At 55.3% G+C, this 15344-nt stretch overlaps 1 pseudogene; it reads left to right on the forward strand.

Moving 5' to 3' along the window:
- The first annotated feature begins 12411 nt into the window (after window positions 1-12411).
- LOC117241018 lies at window positions 12412-15033 on the forward strand (annotated as a pseudogene).
- The last annotated feature ends 311 nt before the right edge of the window (window positions 15034-15344 follow it).

Here is a 15344-nt window from a genome sequence, read left to right on the forward strand (position 1 = left end):
AAGAAATGTAGAAAATAAAGAGGATCAAAATAGAACAAGAAGCGTGGAAATATATAAATAAATACAGAAGAAGTAGAGATGGTATAGATGAGGATATAAGCGAAGAAGAGTGGAAAAATCACTTTATGGAAATTTTAGAAGGGACAGAGCAAAAAGAGGGCAGAAAAACGGGGCATAGAGAGGAAGAGAAAATAACGGAGGAGAGAGAAGATGTTGCGTCGGACAACACTCTAAACCAGGCCACACACCTCGGGCAAGATGGCAGCCAGATGTCTTCGGATCCTTACTGCGTACCCTCAATAGTCTCAAGTGCCCTCCGTAAATCTCAGGAATTTATCTCGAGGGCGGTTAGCATCCTTCTTCACCCACCACCATAGTAAATAACCAATTAACAACGAAGCCTATTTCCCTCACTCTCTTAGCCAAAATCGTCACCAACAAATCCGATGGTCCCGTGAGCTAGACACACCCATTATTAGCTTTCCTCCACCACAGCATCGTCACCGAACTACACTGATTTTCCATCTTTCAAACAGTCAACATCTTTTGACCGGGCTTACACCCGTAGAGCAGCCACTCACTTATCTTATACATACGCACCAGCGTAACTATCTTCCTTAGAAAGTTGTTGGAATAAATTGTGATTTATAACTTATTATACAGTGTTACATTCATTGAACCACCTCTATTATCTTAATCGAAACAGGGGAACGACTATTTCGCGGCGTCGATTAACCGAATCGTAGCGAGAATTTACGCCTCTCGCTGACGCGTTTTCCTAGCAACCGCGTCTCTCCGCGAACGATCGTAACATTTTGGTCCCTTGAGCCGGATTCAGTGGCAAGTGAAAAGTGTGAACACGTAACCGGTCGAATCATTTTGGTCCTTCGAACCGGATCACGTGTCAAGTGAAAAGTGCACGCCAGTGACACCCACTGCCATACAGTGCCACGTGAATCCAACACAAACAGCAGCAGAAGCGTTACCACTCCAGCGAAGTCAGTAACGCCAGAGTCCATCAGTTTTTTGAAGAGGCGTAACCCGGTGGTTGAAGAACGCAACCACGCAGCCTCGCGCCAACAACTAGAGGGTCAAATTCCGCAAGAACACGTCTTACACGTCAAACGAGACACACACGGTGACGAGTAACATTTAAACTCACAACCACGAGGTAAGCTCGTTTATTGCATTGTCTTCATAATCTACTATACCAATGGAGAACACAGACAAAATTACCTCCTTGCATCGGAGACGAGGCTTTCAAATCGGCCGATTTACTACTCTATCTACACAACGGTACCAACTTCGTTGGCGCCAACAACGAATTACGAGAGCTCTGAAACCTTCTGCAGTCCGACGATCATAAGGTAAAGGTTCAGTCCTTTTTAACCGACCGACGGATCGAATGGCGCTTCATTCCTCCCAACTCACATCACTTCGGCGGGTTGTGGGAGGCTGCAGTGAAATCCTTCAAACCACATCTCAGACGTATCGTAGGTAACGAGCTCTTAGCGCCCGCTTAGCCGCGGTGGAAACGCTAGTTTCCCATCGATCACGAAGGTTAAGCAATGGTCGCCGCGGCACGGACAAGGATGGGTGACCGTTCGGCGGGCGCTGACGAAGAGGAAGGAGGCGCACCGAAGCCATTTTTCTGGGACTATCCAAGGAGCACGAGGCAGGCAGAAGCCCCCGGGACACAGGACTACCCTGGGAAACACCGATGGATCTGATATTTCTTATAGTCGGGTGGCGGCTGGCCGCTGTCCGCGGCACTAGCCAGTTCGCCGATCCGGTGCGGAAATTTCGGAGAAGTTGGTGGCCCCCACGCCTGTTAGGACCACTCACCACCTCATCACAAGGGGCTCCCTGGCACACCTGCACCAGCTCTGACCGGATCAGGGTGTGAAGAGTGAGCGGCACCAGGACAGGGCACACCGTTGACGACCTCGGCAAAAAAAAACCAAAAACAAGAAACATGGATATAGAAAACTTAAGTAACAAAGTTTGCGGTGCAGGGGAGGGATACTCCAGTACCGGCGCAGCCGTGGGTAGTGAAGTGGGCCCCACTGCGTCAACAACTCGCGACCACGGCCGTTCGAGGGTGGACCGCCAGGCCCCCGGACGTGTTTCTACGCCTGGCGATGGAACAGGGGACAGGAGGAGGAAAACAGGAGGACAACCGGAGGACAACCGGAGGACAACGGGAGGACAACCGGAGGACAACGGGAGGACAACCGGAGGACAACAGGATGGAAACGGCGGAGGAATCTCCGAGGAGGGTGACAAGACGCTCGCTAAGAGCCGCGGACAGGCCGGAGGGCGTCTTTCTTACACCAGCGAGGCTGGACGATGGCACATCACCAATGGCAGGAGGATCACGGGCGCGAGCGAGGTCCGACGACGAGGATCCGACCGCCTCGATCACCTCGCGCTCGGCTTCGGCGGCATCCAGGGGGAAGAAGAGGAGAATAGCAGCCACAACCCCGGAGGTGTCCGAAGAATTAGAGGCGGAGATGAGGACGAGCTCCCCGGCAGACATCAGCGCGGGCCTGACGATGCACGTGTCCGAAATAATGCACGTCGCGACGACGTCCTCAAACCTCAAGGGGACCTACATTAGATCCCTGAAGAACGCGGCGAGTTACATCAGCGCCGTCTGGAACACGGAATCCTCGAGGAGGACGAGACCAGCGCGAGACACCGACGACGTAGACACGAGGCTGTCCGTGCTGGAAAAGGAGAACGCAGCCCTCCGCCAGGAACTAAGGAGACTGGCTGCTCGAGTCCACGAATGCCCGCGAAGCGCCAACGCGACGCCCGAATACGACCGTCCTCCACGAGAAGATGGAAACGACAGGACACGCCTAGATGCCCTAGAAAGAGTAGTCCGAGAACTGGGATCCTCCATTCTTAGGACCATAGAGGAACCATTCGGGGATACGCGATGGCAACACCCCCCCGAAGGACGACCGAGCAAGGACCACTCCGTCGATCCCCGCGCCGCCCAACCGACATCGCCCCCAAGGGAACAATTAGTGTGAGCGGATAAGGGCTCGGCTTAGGGCCGACCGCGCCATTCCTGGAGTATAAAACTCATACTGGCTTCGCTAATAGATGTTCGTATTTAATATCCACTTCCTGACGGCCAATGCCCGGGGAACGGCGCGCAGGTGGTCAGCGCGCGACTTGGAAAAACCCTGCCCTCTCCTTTCGGGTCATTGGACAAGTTGAACCTGCCCTTTCGGGCGGCAGCTCGCTTAGCCGGCGCGGCGCGATGCGCGCATCTCGCCGCGCCGTTACCAGCGGGGGCCACGAGGAGGCGGAGCTGCCAGCGTGTTGCTCGGTCCCAGCAGGTTGGCTTTCCAGCCGATTATCCCCTGCACCGTCACAGTAATCATTTGCGTGAGTACCGCCTGCGCCGACGGTCGCAGGGAATCTGTCCTGGATCTGGATCTTCCTTGCCTTTCCCTTGTCTTGTTCTTTTTTTTGTGCTTTTTTCTTGCTTTTGTTCGTTTGTATTACTACCTCTGTCTAAAGTCCGGTGTCTTAATTGGTCTCTGTTTCTCTCAGCGTCACGGGTTCTTCTTCTACTTCTTCTTCCTCATCTCCTTCTCCCCCTCTGCGCTGTAGGGGCGGTCTCCGTGCCAGCCTTGTACTCCGTCTTGGAGGCCGGTCTATCAGTCCACCCGGCTGTGGTACTCCTCTCCCTGAGTTTTGTCCGTGTGGCCGGGGTCCCTCTGACTCTCTCGGAATCCCCCTCTTCTTCTCTTCCTTCCTTCGCAGGACACTCCTTGTGAACTGGAGGAAGTGGGGGTATACGTCCTTCGTTATAAACTCCCACTTTTCTTTTGGCCAGTCTAGCTTTAGTTCGCGTATCGCGTTCCGCAGTGTTTGACGGTCTTCTTCGAAGAGAGGACATTCCTCGAGAATGTGGTGGGGGGTTTCCTCGTTGCCGCAATCACACATGTCCACTTCGCTCAGGCCGAACTTCTTGAGTTTGCTGTTAAAGTCCCCATGACCGCTGATGAACTGTGTCATATAGTGGTCGGGTCTCACCCAGCGATTCCCAAGCCTATCCTTGATGCTGTCGAAGTACTCGTAGGTCGTTCTTCCCTTGCTCGTGGTCTGCCAGCGTTCCTGCCACTTCTCTATTGTTTGCCTGGCGATTTCCTTTTCACTGCTCGCGTGGTCTTGGCCTTTTTTCCATTTGTATTTCCTTGTTCGGGCTTCGATGAGGAGGTCGATCGGGATGACTCCAGCGATCACCTGGAGGGCCTCTGTTGATGTTGTTCTATAGGCCTTTGTCACTCGGAGGAGTGCCATTCTCTGCGATCTTATAAGCCTGCTCCTAGCTTTACCCTTCAGCAGGTCGCTCCAGCCGGCTGCGGCGTATGTGGCTATCGGCTCGTACAGCCCTTTGTACAGGGTACGCATGGCCGCGTGTCCGAGTCCCCACTTTGCCTTGGCCAGTCTCGCGAGGCTGTTGAATAGTTTCTGGCATTTCTCCGCAGTCTCGTGTACATGCCTGTTTATTTTCAGGCCGCTTTCTAGGTACACTCCCAGGTACTTGATCGCTGGTTTCATTCTTACACCTCTGCCATCGATCCTGATGATCGGCGGCCGCTCCGCGTCTAGCTTGCCCTTAACAAGTAACATTTCTGTTTTCTCCGCCGACAGCGTGAGTTTCTTTCTGGCGCACCACGTAGCAACGCGCGTGACTATGTTCTGTCCCTTCTCTTGGAGTTCGGTCCTCGCGTTCCCTGCGACCAGGATCACTATGTCGTCCGCATACGCGACCGGTTCACACTCTGCCGCGCTTGCCGTAAGTTCGGCCAGCAGGTCGTCGAATACTAGGTTCCAGAAACTTGGACCCAGTACCGACCCCTGCGGGCATCCCTTCGTGACGGGTTTGCTAACCGTGTCGTTTTTCCCCGCGATTCGCACGGCTCTGTCCGAAAAGTAGCTCCTCGTCAGCCTATATAAGTTGGCGGGGCAGTCTCTTCTTTTTAGTTCGTGCAGCACGTTGGGCCACCACACGTTATCGAACGCTCCTGATATGTCGAGTGCGATTGCGAGTACGTACTTTTCATCGCTCATTCGCTCGATTATCTCGCGGAATTTTGCGATCGCGTCCACGGTAGATCTTCCGGGTCGAAATCCGAACTGCCTGTCCGAGGACAAGGCGTGGTCGTGGAATATGTTTGCCATCCTAGTAGCCATCAGCCTTTCCAGTAACTTGCCCACCATTGATAGTAGGCAAATCGGCCGGTAGGACTTCGGGCTACTCTTATCTCGTTCCGGTCCCTTTGGGATAGTGATGACATTTCCCAATTTCCAAGCCTTTGGGAAGACTCCCCAGGTGAGGCAGCTGTTCATGAGCCTGAGGAGTTCCTGATGGATACCACCCCAGGCACGCTGAATCACTTCGGCCTCGACTAAGTCGGGTCCGGGACATTTCCCCTTCGCTAGTCGTTTTACGGCGCCGCTAAGTTCCTCGTAGCGGAACTCTGGGGTGTCCTCGACATTCGGAGGTGTCGTACTTTCCCGTCTGATCGCTGTCTGCTCCGGCGTGTCCGTTTCTTCCTCGTCGTCGGGTAGCAGGGCGGCCAGCATCGCCTCCGCGGTCGTTCGCCAGTTGGAGGTTTCCCCTTGTGGCGTCCGCAGAGTCGACACCGTTTCTTCCCTTCTCAGCTTGCCCGTAGCTGTTCGGTAGACAATGCCCCAGGGTTCCGCATTGCCTTCCTTCGTTACGAATTCTCTCCAGCTACGTATCTTGGCCTTGGTGATTGCCCTTACGTACTCTTTCCTGATTTCTCTGTACCGCAGCTTCTCCTGCTCCCTCGTTGCGGGATCCCTGGTCCCTTGGTATTTTCTCCTCGCCCGGTAAACTTCCCTCTTTGCTCGTGTGAGCTCAGGCGTCCACCACGGCACCGATCTGTGATACCATTTCTTCCTCGGAATGGCAGCATCGCAGGCTCTTATGAGGACTTCCTGCATCTGCTCGGCCATTCGTTCAACCTCGCTCGGCTGCCGGGGGGTTGTCTCACGGAGTGTCTCCTTCTCCTCCATGATCACTCTTTGGAAAACCTCCCAGTTGGCATGCCGAGTGTTGTATCTCCTCTCCTGAAGCTGCGGCGTGGTACTTCCTTTGTTAAAGTCAAGGCGCGTCTCCAGTATCCTGTGATCGCTGGAGGTTCCGTCCTCGTGTACTCTCCATTCCTTCACGAGCGGTATTGCTTCCGGAGTCGCCATTGTCAAGTCTATGTTCGATCGTCCTCTCGTCGTCTCGAACGTGTATGCTTGTCCCGGTTTGTTGAGGATGTGGAGGTTATACTGTGCAATGATAGCCTCCAGGGCCTCACCTCTGTCGTCGAGGTCCCTGCTGCACCACAGCGGTGATTTGGCGTTGGAGTCCAGGCCGATGATGGCTTTCTTCCCTCTGAGCCTGTTTAGTACTTTATCAAGTTGCTCGAGGCCGACTTCAATATTCTCGGACGGCGGAAAGTACTGGCTGACGAAGTATATGTCCGTCTCTCCATCGCCCACTTGTACACAAGCGCAGTGCGTTGTACATAGTCCGGCGATTTCAAGCGGCGTTAACTCCTTCGATTTGACTCCTACCGCCGCCATTGGCGGGTCGCCCTTCGATCCTCGACAGACGATCGAGATACCTGTTCCGAGTCCGGGTATTTTCCCGTCGATGCTGTATGGCTCTTGCATTAGCAAGATTTCGTCGCCATCAGCCTCCATCTGCGTCCTGATTTCGTGGGGGACGGTTTTGGATCGCTGCATGTTGTGTTGCAGGATCCTTATACCCCTTCTGCCCCCATGTCCACTTCCATTCTTGTTCGGAACTTTACTCATAAGTGGTACGTGAGATGCTTATTTCCAGCGCTTTTTTGTGCATAGGGCAGTCTACGTTAGAGGCCGCGTGATCGCCTTTTTTCCCTGCCTTCTTGCAGTTGACGCAGCCGGCGTTCTTGTTTTTGTTCGGGCACTCCCTAGTGCTATGTCCGCTTTCTGCGCAGTGTGCGCAGATTGCGTAGCCCAAGCGGCAGTATTTTGCCACGTGCCCGTAGCCTTGACACTTGTAGCAACGACTAACGGCTATGTAATCCCGAACCCGGCAAGCATTCCACGAGATGAATATCTTGCCGGTTAATAATTTATCTCTTACCTGGGGGGGTACTTCCAGTACCCAGTTGGTGTCCTGAGAGTCCTTGCGGCCTGTTCTGAAGCAGAATTTAATGGCCGCGACGTCTTCGTCCGTTAGTCTCTCCTGGTTCTGCTTCCTGATGCAGCCCGTTACTTCCTTGTCCGGCATTTCCCGTGGTACATCGTACAATATTACCCGGGGCAGCCTCTTCTGCGGCGTGCTGGCTTTTAGGCCGGCCTCCTTTAACTTGGGGTTCTCCGTGAACGCTTTTAGGCCTTCAGGGTTCGCCGTTTCCACGACTAGTCCGTTTCCGCTGATCTTCTTCACTGCGGTGATCTGGATACCCCTCTTCCGTGGGTTCACCAGCGTGAAGACCGCCTCCCGCGCTTCCTCGCCCGTTTTTATTTCAGATTCCGACAACTCCGGTCGGATTATCACCGCGTTAGTAGGTGGTTTGACTGCGATTTGTCCCACCATACTGTTCTTCATCTTTACTTTGTCCGCATAGGAGGGTTGCTTTGGCTCCAACCTTGTTTTGACTGCCGTTTCAAGTCGCTTGCTCGTTTGTAGCGTCTTGTTGACGGCACTCAGTATCGCCATTCCTTTCTTCTCCGCGGCGGTGCTCTGGTCCAGCTTCCCGGTAAGGTAGCTATTGTGGAGTAGGAGTTCTTCCACTATTCCTCTCATATCTCGAAAGTACCGCATGATGGTTGCGGTGTGCTCTTTGCTAACCTTCTTGTTTGGGTCCAAACAGAAGGCTGATACGCCCTTTTCTATTTCCCCTGCCTGTGCTCTCAAGTCTGACACAGCGCGGGGTTTGTCTACTGCTGCGGGCGATTGCTGCTGCCTCGCCTCTTCTCCTTTTTCTTTCTCCTCCGTTTTCTTCCTTTTCTCCTGAGGTGGGCTTTTGCCTTCCACCTTTTGTATTTTCAGTGGTTGAAGAACCACTCTTGCTTTCGTAGCTGTTGGGGATTGACCCTTCGTAGCCATTTTTATCTTTTTTTTTTTCTTTTATTCCCGGAGCGTCGCGCGCGCTACCGCCGTTTTCGGTAAGTCCCAAAAAGCCCTCCGTTGGTTCGATCTCACTGTCTCTAGCCCGTCGCGGCGTAACTTCTTCCACCGTCGGTAACTGGCACTTCTGTTGGCACGCGGTTGCAAAGTAGCCCGTGCGGCGACGCTGCAGTCGCGCGTCCCAAGATGTCTACCACTCTGCACCAACCTCTGCCACGTTTTTCACCGTCCTCATACGCTTCTGTAAAAGCGATCCACACTGCACTTTATCACCACTTCCCTTCCAAAGCACTTCCACTTCACTTTTCCGTTATTTTCTCGCACGATCTCTTCGATTTTCCACAAAAACTCGAACACTGAGTGCGGAGCGACGTGGACACGTGCACTCAGTATGCCGCCATCTTGTGGACCCCCCCCCCAAGGGAACAGGAGGATGGGGGCTGGGAACTGGCGGACACAAAAAAAGAAAAGAAGGAGAAGGAGGAAGGCGAACGGGACAAGGACAACCGTCGCCGCCGAAGGAGAGGCGGCAAGAAGAGGACCGACCGCGCCACCACCGACGCGGGCACGGCAGCAGCAGCCCCAGCCTGGCAGGACGGCAGGCGCACCGAAACAGAGTGCCCCCGCAACGCAGAAAGGACCACTGAAGACACCCAAGGTGGCCACGCCCCCTCGCGCACCGCGAACATCCGCGGTGACCCTGACGCTGAACGAGGGAGCGAGGATGTCGTACGCCGACGTCCTGGAAGCGGCCAGAACAAGGACCCCGCTTTCGGAGCTCGGAATGGAACGTCTAGAAATGAAAAAGGCGATGACGGGGGCCATCATAATCAAAGTCCCTGGAGACAAGGACAGAGGAAAGGCGACGCTACTGGCGACGCGTCTGGCCGAGGCGCTGGACCCGACGCCGGTGAGAATCGCCACTCCAACCAGGATGGCGGAGCTACGAGTGACCGGGATAGACATCTCGGTCAAGAGGGAGGAACTGCAGGAAGCACTGGCCTCGGCGGCAGGATGCGGCAGCGCGGAGGTACAGGTGGGCGAGATCGGCGCCACCAGAGGCGGCCTCGGGACGGCATGGATTAAGTGTCCGGCAGCAGGAGCCCGCAAGCTGGCCCAGGCAGAGAAGATAGCTACCGGCTGGTCAACCGCGAGGATAAGGGCCATCCCGAAGCGGCCGTTGCAGTGCTTCAGGTGCCTGGAACTGGGACACGTACGCGCCACCTGCGTATCCAGCGAAGACCGAGGGCACCTATGTTACAGGTGCGGCGGAAACGGACACCGCGCCAGAGACTGTCCCGCCTCCACTCCCAAGTGCCCCCTGTGCAAGTCGCTCGGGGCACCCGCGAACCACAGGATGGGCGGAGAGGCATGCACCCCACCGAAAGTCAAGAGAAAGCGACCGATCCGCCAACCACCAGCAGCAGCAGCAGGCGCGGAAGGGACACCAGGAAGCGCCGCCGAACCAACAGCGGCGGACGGCCGGGAGGAGGCCATGGAGGTGACCACATAATTCAAGCGCCTCCTGCAATGCAACCTCGGTAGGTCGAGAAGGGCGCAAGATCTGCTCCTTCAGACCATCCGGGAGAACGAGGTCGCCCCGGCGGCGGTGGCCGAACCACATCGCATTCCCGACTCGCCCAACTGGGTCGGGGACCTGGACGGATCCGCAGGGATAACGTGGACGGCAGCCCCGGGCGTCCTGCTGGACAGTGGCAGCGGCTTCGTCGTGGTCGAGTGGCAGGGAGCAGCGGTGGTGGCGGTATACGTCTCCCCAAACATCGACCTGGCCGCGTACGGGGACTTCCTGGATCGAGTAGGCGAGTGCATCGGAAGATGCCTCCCCCGCCAAGTACTCGTCCTCGGGTACTTCAACGCCCACTCGACGCAATGGGGAAATCCCAGGACCAACTCTCGAGGAAGGATGCTCACCGATTGGGCAGCGGGTCTGGGGCTCCTGCTGGCAAACAGGGGCTCGGCGAGCACCTGCGTGGCGCGGAGAGGATCCTCGGTAGTGGACATCACGTGGGCCACCCCGGAGCTACTCAGACGAATCCACGATTGGAGGGTGGCCGAGGGGGTGGAAGCGCTATCCGATCACCTCTACATACTGATGGAGGTGGCCCTGGGGGCCGAAGACGACGCCGGAGGACGACGACGACCGGGAGAAAACCGCCGCCGCCCGCCACCGCGATGGCGTTTCAAGGAAAGGGACAAGGAGATGCTACGGGCGGCCACGATCGTATCCGTCTGGAGCTGGGACGCCCGACGGACAACCGAGCAGGAAAGCATCGACGAGGAGGCGGAGGAGCTCCGAAGATACATGTGCGCGGCGTGCGACACCTCGATGCCGCGCTCAGTCCCGGGGGGGGGGGGAGACGCGACCAAGGAACGTACTGGTGGACTCCGGAGATCGCGGAGATGCGAGAGAACTGCGTTCGGGCCCGCAGAAGATTCCTAAGGGCCCGCCGTCGCAGGCTGACGCGCGACGAGGAACAGATCTCCAGCTGCTACGAGGAGTACAGAAAGGCGAGACGCACTCTTCAGCGGGAGATCAAAACCGCGAAAGCTCGGTGTTGGACGGAACTGATCGAGGAGGTCGAATCCGACCCGTGGGGACGGCCCTACAAAGTAGTTACGAAGAAGCTACGACCCTCGGCGCCCCCACTGACCTCGAACATGGATCCGGCGTTGCTGGACAACGTCATCGGGACGTTGTTCCCGCTGGAGGACACGGACACGAGCCAACCAGCGCCATCCTCCCCCTCTGTCGACGACGACGACGACGACGACGAGGAGGCAGCGACGACGAGGAGGCAGCGACGACGACCGCAACAGGATGGAGCGAAGAACTGCGAGTGACCGAAGAAGAACTCTTCGAAGCAGCCAGGAGGATGGCATCCCGCGACGTGGCACCCGGTCCGGACGGAATACCGGGCCGAGCCTGGGTGGAGACGATCGTCACCATGGCTCGCCGCCTGCGACACCTGTTCACCAGATGCCTAGAGGAGGGCGTCTACCCCCGGTCATGGCGGACGGCTAAACTGGTTCTGCTGCGGAAAGAGGGCCGCCCGCCGGACTCGCCGTCCGCGTACAGGCCGATATGCCTGCTGGACGAGGCGGGCAAAATGCTCGAAAGGATCATCGCCGCCCGGCTGGAGGCTCACATGACCGAGAGGGCGCCCGGATGGCACGACAGCCAATACGGATTCCGCCGCGGCCGCTCGACCGTGGACGCGGTGAAGAGGGTGAAGACCATGGCCGAGGACAAGGTCTCTCGAGAAGGGGTGGCAGTAGCGGTATCACTCGACGTCACCAACGCGTTCAACTCGATCCCCTGGGCCAGGATCGTGGAAGCCCTGCGACACTTCGAGGTCCCGGCGTACCTGGTAGGGATCATCCGAGCGTACCTGACCGACAGATACATTGTCTACGCCGGAAAGAACGGGGAGGAAAGAAGACGGATCGAGCGCGGCGTTCCGCAAGGGTCGGTGTTGGGACCGATACTCTGGATCACGGCCTACGACTCCGTCCTCCGATGTCCGATGCCCCGGGAGCAGGCATGGTGTGCTACGCCGACGACACCCTGGTCATGGCCGGGGGACGGTGGTGGCACGACACGGCGAATCGCACGGAGGACGCCGTGGCGTGCGCGGTGCGCGCCATTCGAAGGCTCGGCCTGACGGTGTCGCTGGCCAAATCCGAGGCACTGTGGTTCTTCGACCAGCGACGAAGAGGAACACCTCCTCCCGGACTGTCGGTGAACATCGGCGGAGAAGAGGTCCCGGTGAAACGCCAGATGAAGTACCTGGGTCTCACGATCGACAGTGGATGGACCTTCGGACCGCACTTCGAGCAACTGGTCCCGAAGGCGACGGCCGCAGCCAACGCCCTGTGCGGCCTCCAATCGGCGGAGCAGGATCGAGAATCCGCCGACTCTACGAGGGAGTGGTTTGGTCCCGAGTCCTCTACCGGGCACCCGTCTGGGCCAGAAGCTTGACGGCCAGTCGCCGCAGCCTGACCTTGCTGCGGAGGCTGCAGAGGACGACCGCTATCCGCATAGCGAGAGGCTACAGGACGACATCGTACGCGTCGGCGACCGTGCTGGCGGTATCCCCCCCATTCGAGCTGCAAGCCCTGGCGCACGAACGCGTGTACGAACACCAGAGGGGCCCGACGCCATCGACCGCCAGCCAACCGGCCCCGAACATCCGGGAGGAGGCGAAGAAGGAGACGTGGGAACGATGGCGCTCGCAGCTGATTCAGGAGGACGCCGTGCGGCCGCACCGGGCCGTTCGCGCCGTGCTTCCCAACTGGGAGGCCTGGATGGATCGAGGCGGAGCGCCGCTGACCTTCAGGATGACGCAGGTGCTGAGTACCTGCTAAGGATTCGGCGAGAGGCGACGTCCGTCTGTCACCACTGCGAGGAAGAGGAGGACACGGCGCAACACACGCTGGAGTTCTGTCCGGCGTGGGCGGAACCACGACGCGTCCTACGGCTCGAAATCGGCGAGAGCTTAGCCCCCGAAGCGGTCGTCGCGGCCATGCTCAGAGGGCGCCAGGAGTTCGCCGCCATCCGCACCTACTGCGAGCAGGTCATGCTGGCGAAGGAGCGGGCGGAAAGAAACCGGAAGCGAGCTCGCGATCCGTCCAGGACATCGCAGCGCCCGAGAAACACAACGGCGCCGCCGCGGCCACCGTAGGAGCGCGAAGAACCAGGAAGAGGCGTCAGGGGACGGGGTCCCCAGGATGACGCGGCAGGAGCGAGGCGCTAGGGGGCGTGGCCCCCCCTCAGCGGTCCAAGAAGAGCAGGACGCCTCCCTTCGACAAAAAAGAGAGATAGACGCCCGGGGGTAACCGGTAGTAATTCGGGAGAGATCCAGGGTGCATCTCGACTCAGGCGTCAGGACAGGTCACCGTGGAGGTTTTAGCCGGTACGAATCCGGCACTACCCAGCGCCCTCTCCCCGGAGGGGTTGAAGGTTTCCTCCACGAAAAAAAAAAAAGTAACGAGCTCTTAACATTTGAAAACTTCAACACACTCATCATTGAAATCGAGTCTATCCTCAACTCCCGTCCGCTGACTCCAATATCATCAGACCAAAACGATCTTCTTGTCCTTACTCCCGGTCACTTCGGTGATTCATTAACAAGTTTCCGAGAACGAGATTTCAGGGACACTCCATCCAATCGTCTCTCCAGCTGGCAACATATTCAAAAACTCAAACATTTCTGGCGCCACTGGCATCGAGAGTATCTGAACGAGCTGAACATCCGAAACAAATGGAGTAAGGGCAGTCACGACATACGAGAAGGCGCCATCGTCATTCTCAGAGAAGACAACGTTCCCCCAATGCAATGGCCACTGGGCAGAATCATCAAGGTCCAACCCGGCGCAGACGCATCATACGGACGGCTACCGTTCGATCGGAGCATCAAGCGGATGGTACCACTCACTACCATGCAGGGATATTGGACGAACGACTGAAGGCATAGATTGAAAAGAAACGGAGAGAGCCAATTCGGATTCAGAAAAGGAAGAGAAGTGACCGATACGGTTTATGTAATAAACCACATCACAGACAAGCAGCTAGATGTGGCGACACTCGACCACGGAAATTTCCAACGGCTTCGCGGCACAAAGCGCTATACTTTCAAAGCGTAGGGCCGACAGGCCTAATGTACCATCGATATCCTTACGACTTTTTCGCCGAATATTCGGTAGAATGCATACGTGGCAACCGTCGCGGACTTCTGATAAACGCGCGCGTACTGGGGATATCGAGGGGCAACAAAGGAAAGAATCTGTTCGGTTTTGAACCAAAAAGATTCATTTTGCCCCGAGCCGCGAAGTGCGAAAGGTTAAGAGAAGCAAACGCAATTAGAGAAACGAGTCGTTAAAACTACTCCTGAGAGTTCAGTTTTAATCGTTATTTGTTATTAATTGTTGCTAAACGTTAACCGTGGTTAAATGTTATTTGTTGTTAATTGTTAAGAGTCTAATTAAACGTTATTGTTGAAAATCAAGGGTATTTTCTTGCGGGCACCTTCACGGACGGTCACCTTCACGGACTGTCACCTCATAAGTGTGAATAAATAGCTTGGTTGTTAAACATATCCAAATGTTCCTTCAGTACCTATCACGACCTATCCACCTCATAGGTGAAGAAAGAGGGAAATTATATACCTGCCTAAGAGTGGCGTTCGACAGACTAAACAGAGAGAAACTGCAGGAGAAAATGAGGAAAATGGGGATTAGTACAAGTGTACTCATCGAATATTACTGTTAATAAATATTGATTGTTGAATACATCTGAGTATTTCTTCCGCACCTATCACGACATCCCACCTCATGGCCATGAAGGGAAAAGGACAAGAAAGAGAAAGAAGGGACTAGAAGATGTGAGAATGGGAAGGATACAGATAGAAACAGGAGAGGAATAAGAAAGGATGACAGCAGACCAAATTATAGAAGAAAGAAGAAAGGAAGAAGCAGAAGAGAGGGAAAAAAGGATAAAGGAATCCAAGTATAATATACACTACAGAAACATAACCAAAGAAAAATTACCAAAATACTTAGAAGGGAGGATGAAGTGGAAGGACAGAAAAATACTGGCAAGATTCAGATGTGGAAACGAGACCAAAGCAAGGGAATACTAGAAAGAAGAGGGAGATAAAGATGCAGACTATGTAGAAGGAAAGAAGACCTGAGGGATGTAATAGAAGAATGTGAAATAACGGGAGGACCAAAGGACATAGGAAAAACGCTAAATGAGACTGGAGAAGGTTTAACAGAACTGAAGGCAATAACAGAGAAGAGAAGAGCAAACGACAGGAAGGATGCACAGCAAGGAGGCTAAAGACCAAAGTTGCAATAGTTTTTTAGTCATTACTTGCTAATTTGTAGTTTCTACTTTTAGTTTTTAGAGGTAAAATTAGCAAGGTAGTGCAATAGAATAGAGTGGAAAAGAGATGTAAGAGATGTAAAACCGAAAGTTCATTCAAACCCGAAAGGCACGAACTAAGCAATAATAAAATAAAAGAATAATACAAGAGGATCCAACAGACCAACAGGCGATCAACATTGTGTAGTAAGCCCTATTATCATAAGAGGTAGAAACGCTACTATTCACTTCTAAGGACGTAGGAACGCTATCAGTGATGTCTAAGGATGCAAA

This window comes from Bombus vosnesenskii, unplaced genomic scaffold (assembly GCF_011952255.1).
Source record: "Bombus vosnesenskii isolate JDL3184/JDL3185 unplaced genomic scaffold, Bvos_JDL3184-5_v1.1 scf7180000015164, whole genome shotgun sequence".
In the NCBI taxonomy this organism is placed as follows: domain Eukaryota; kingdom Metazoa; phylum Arthropoda; class Insecta; order Hymenoptera; family Apidae; genus Bombus; species Bombus vosnesenskii.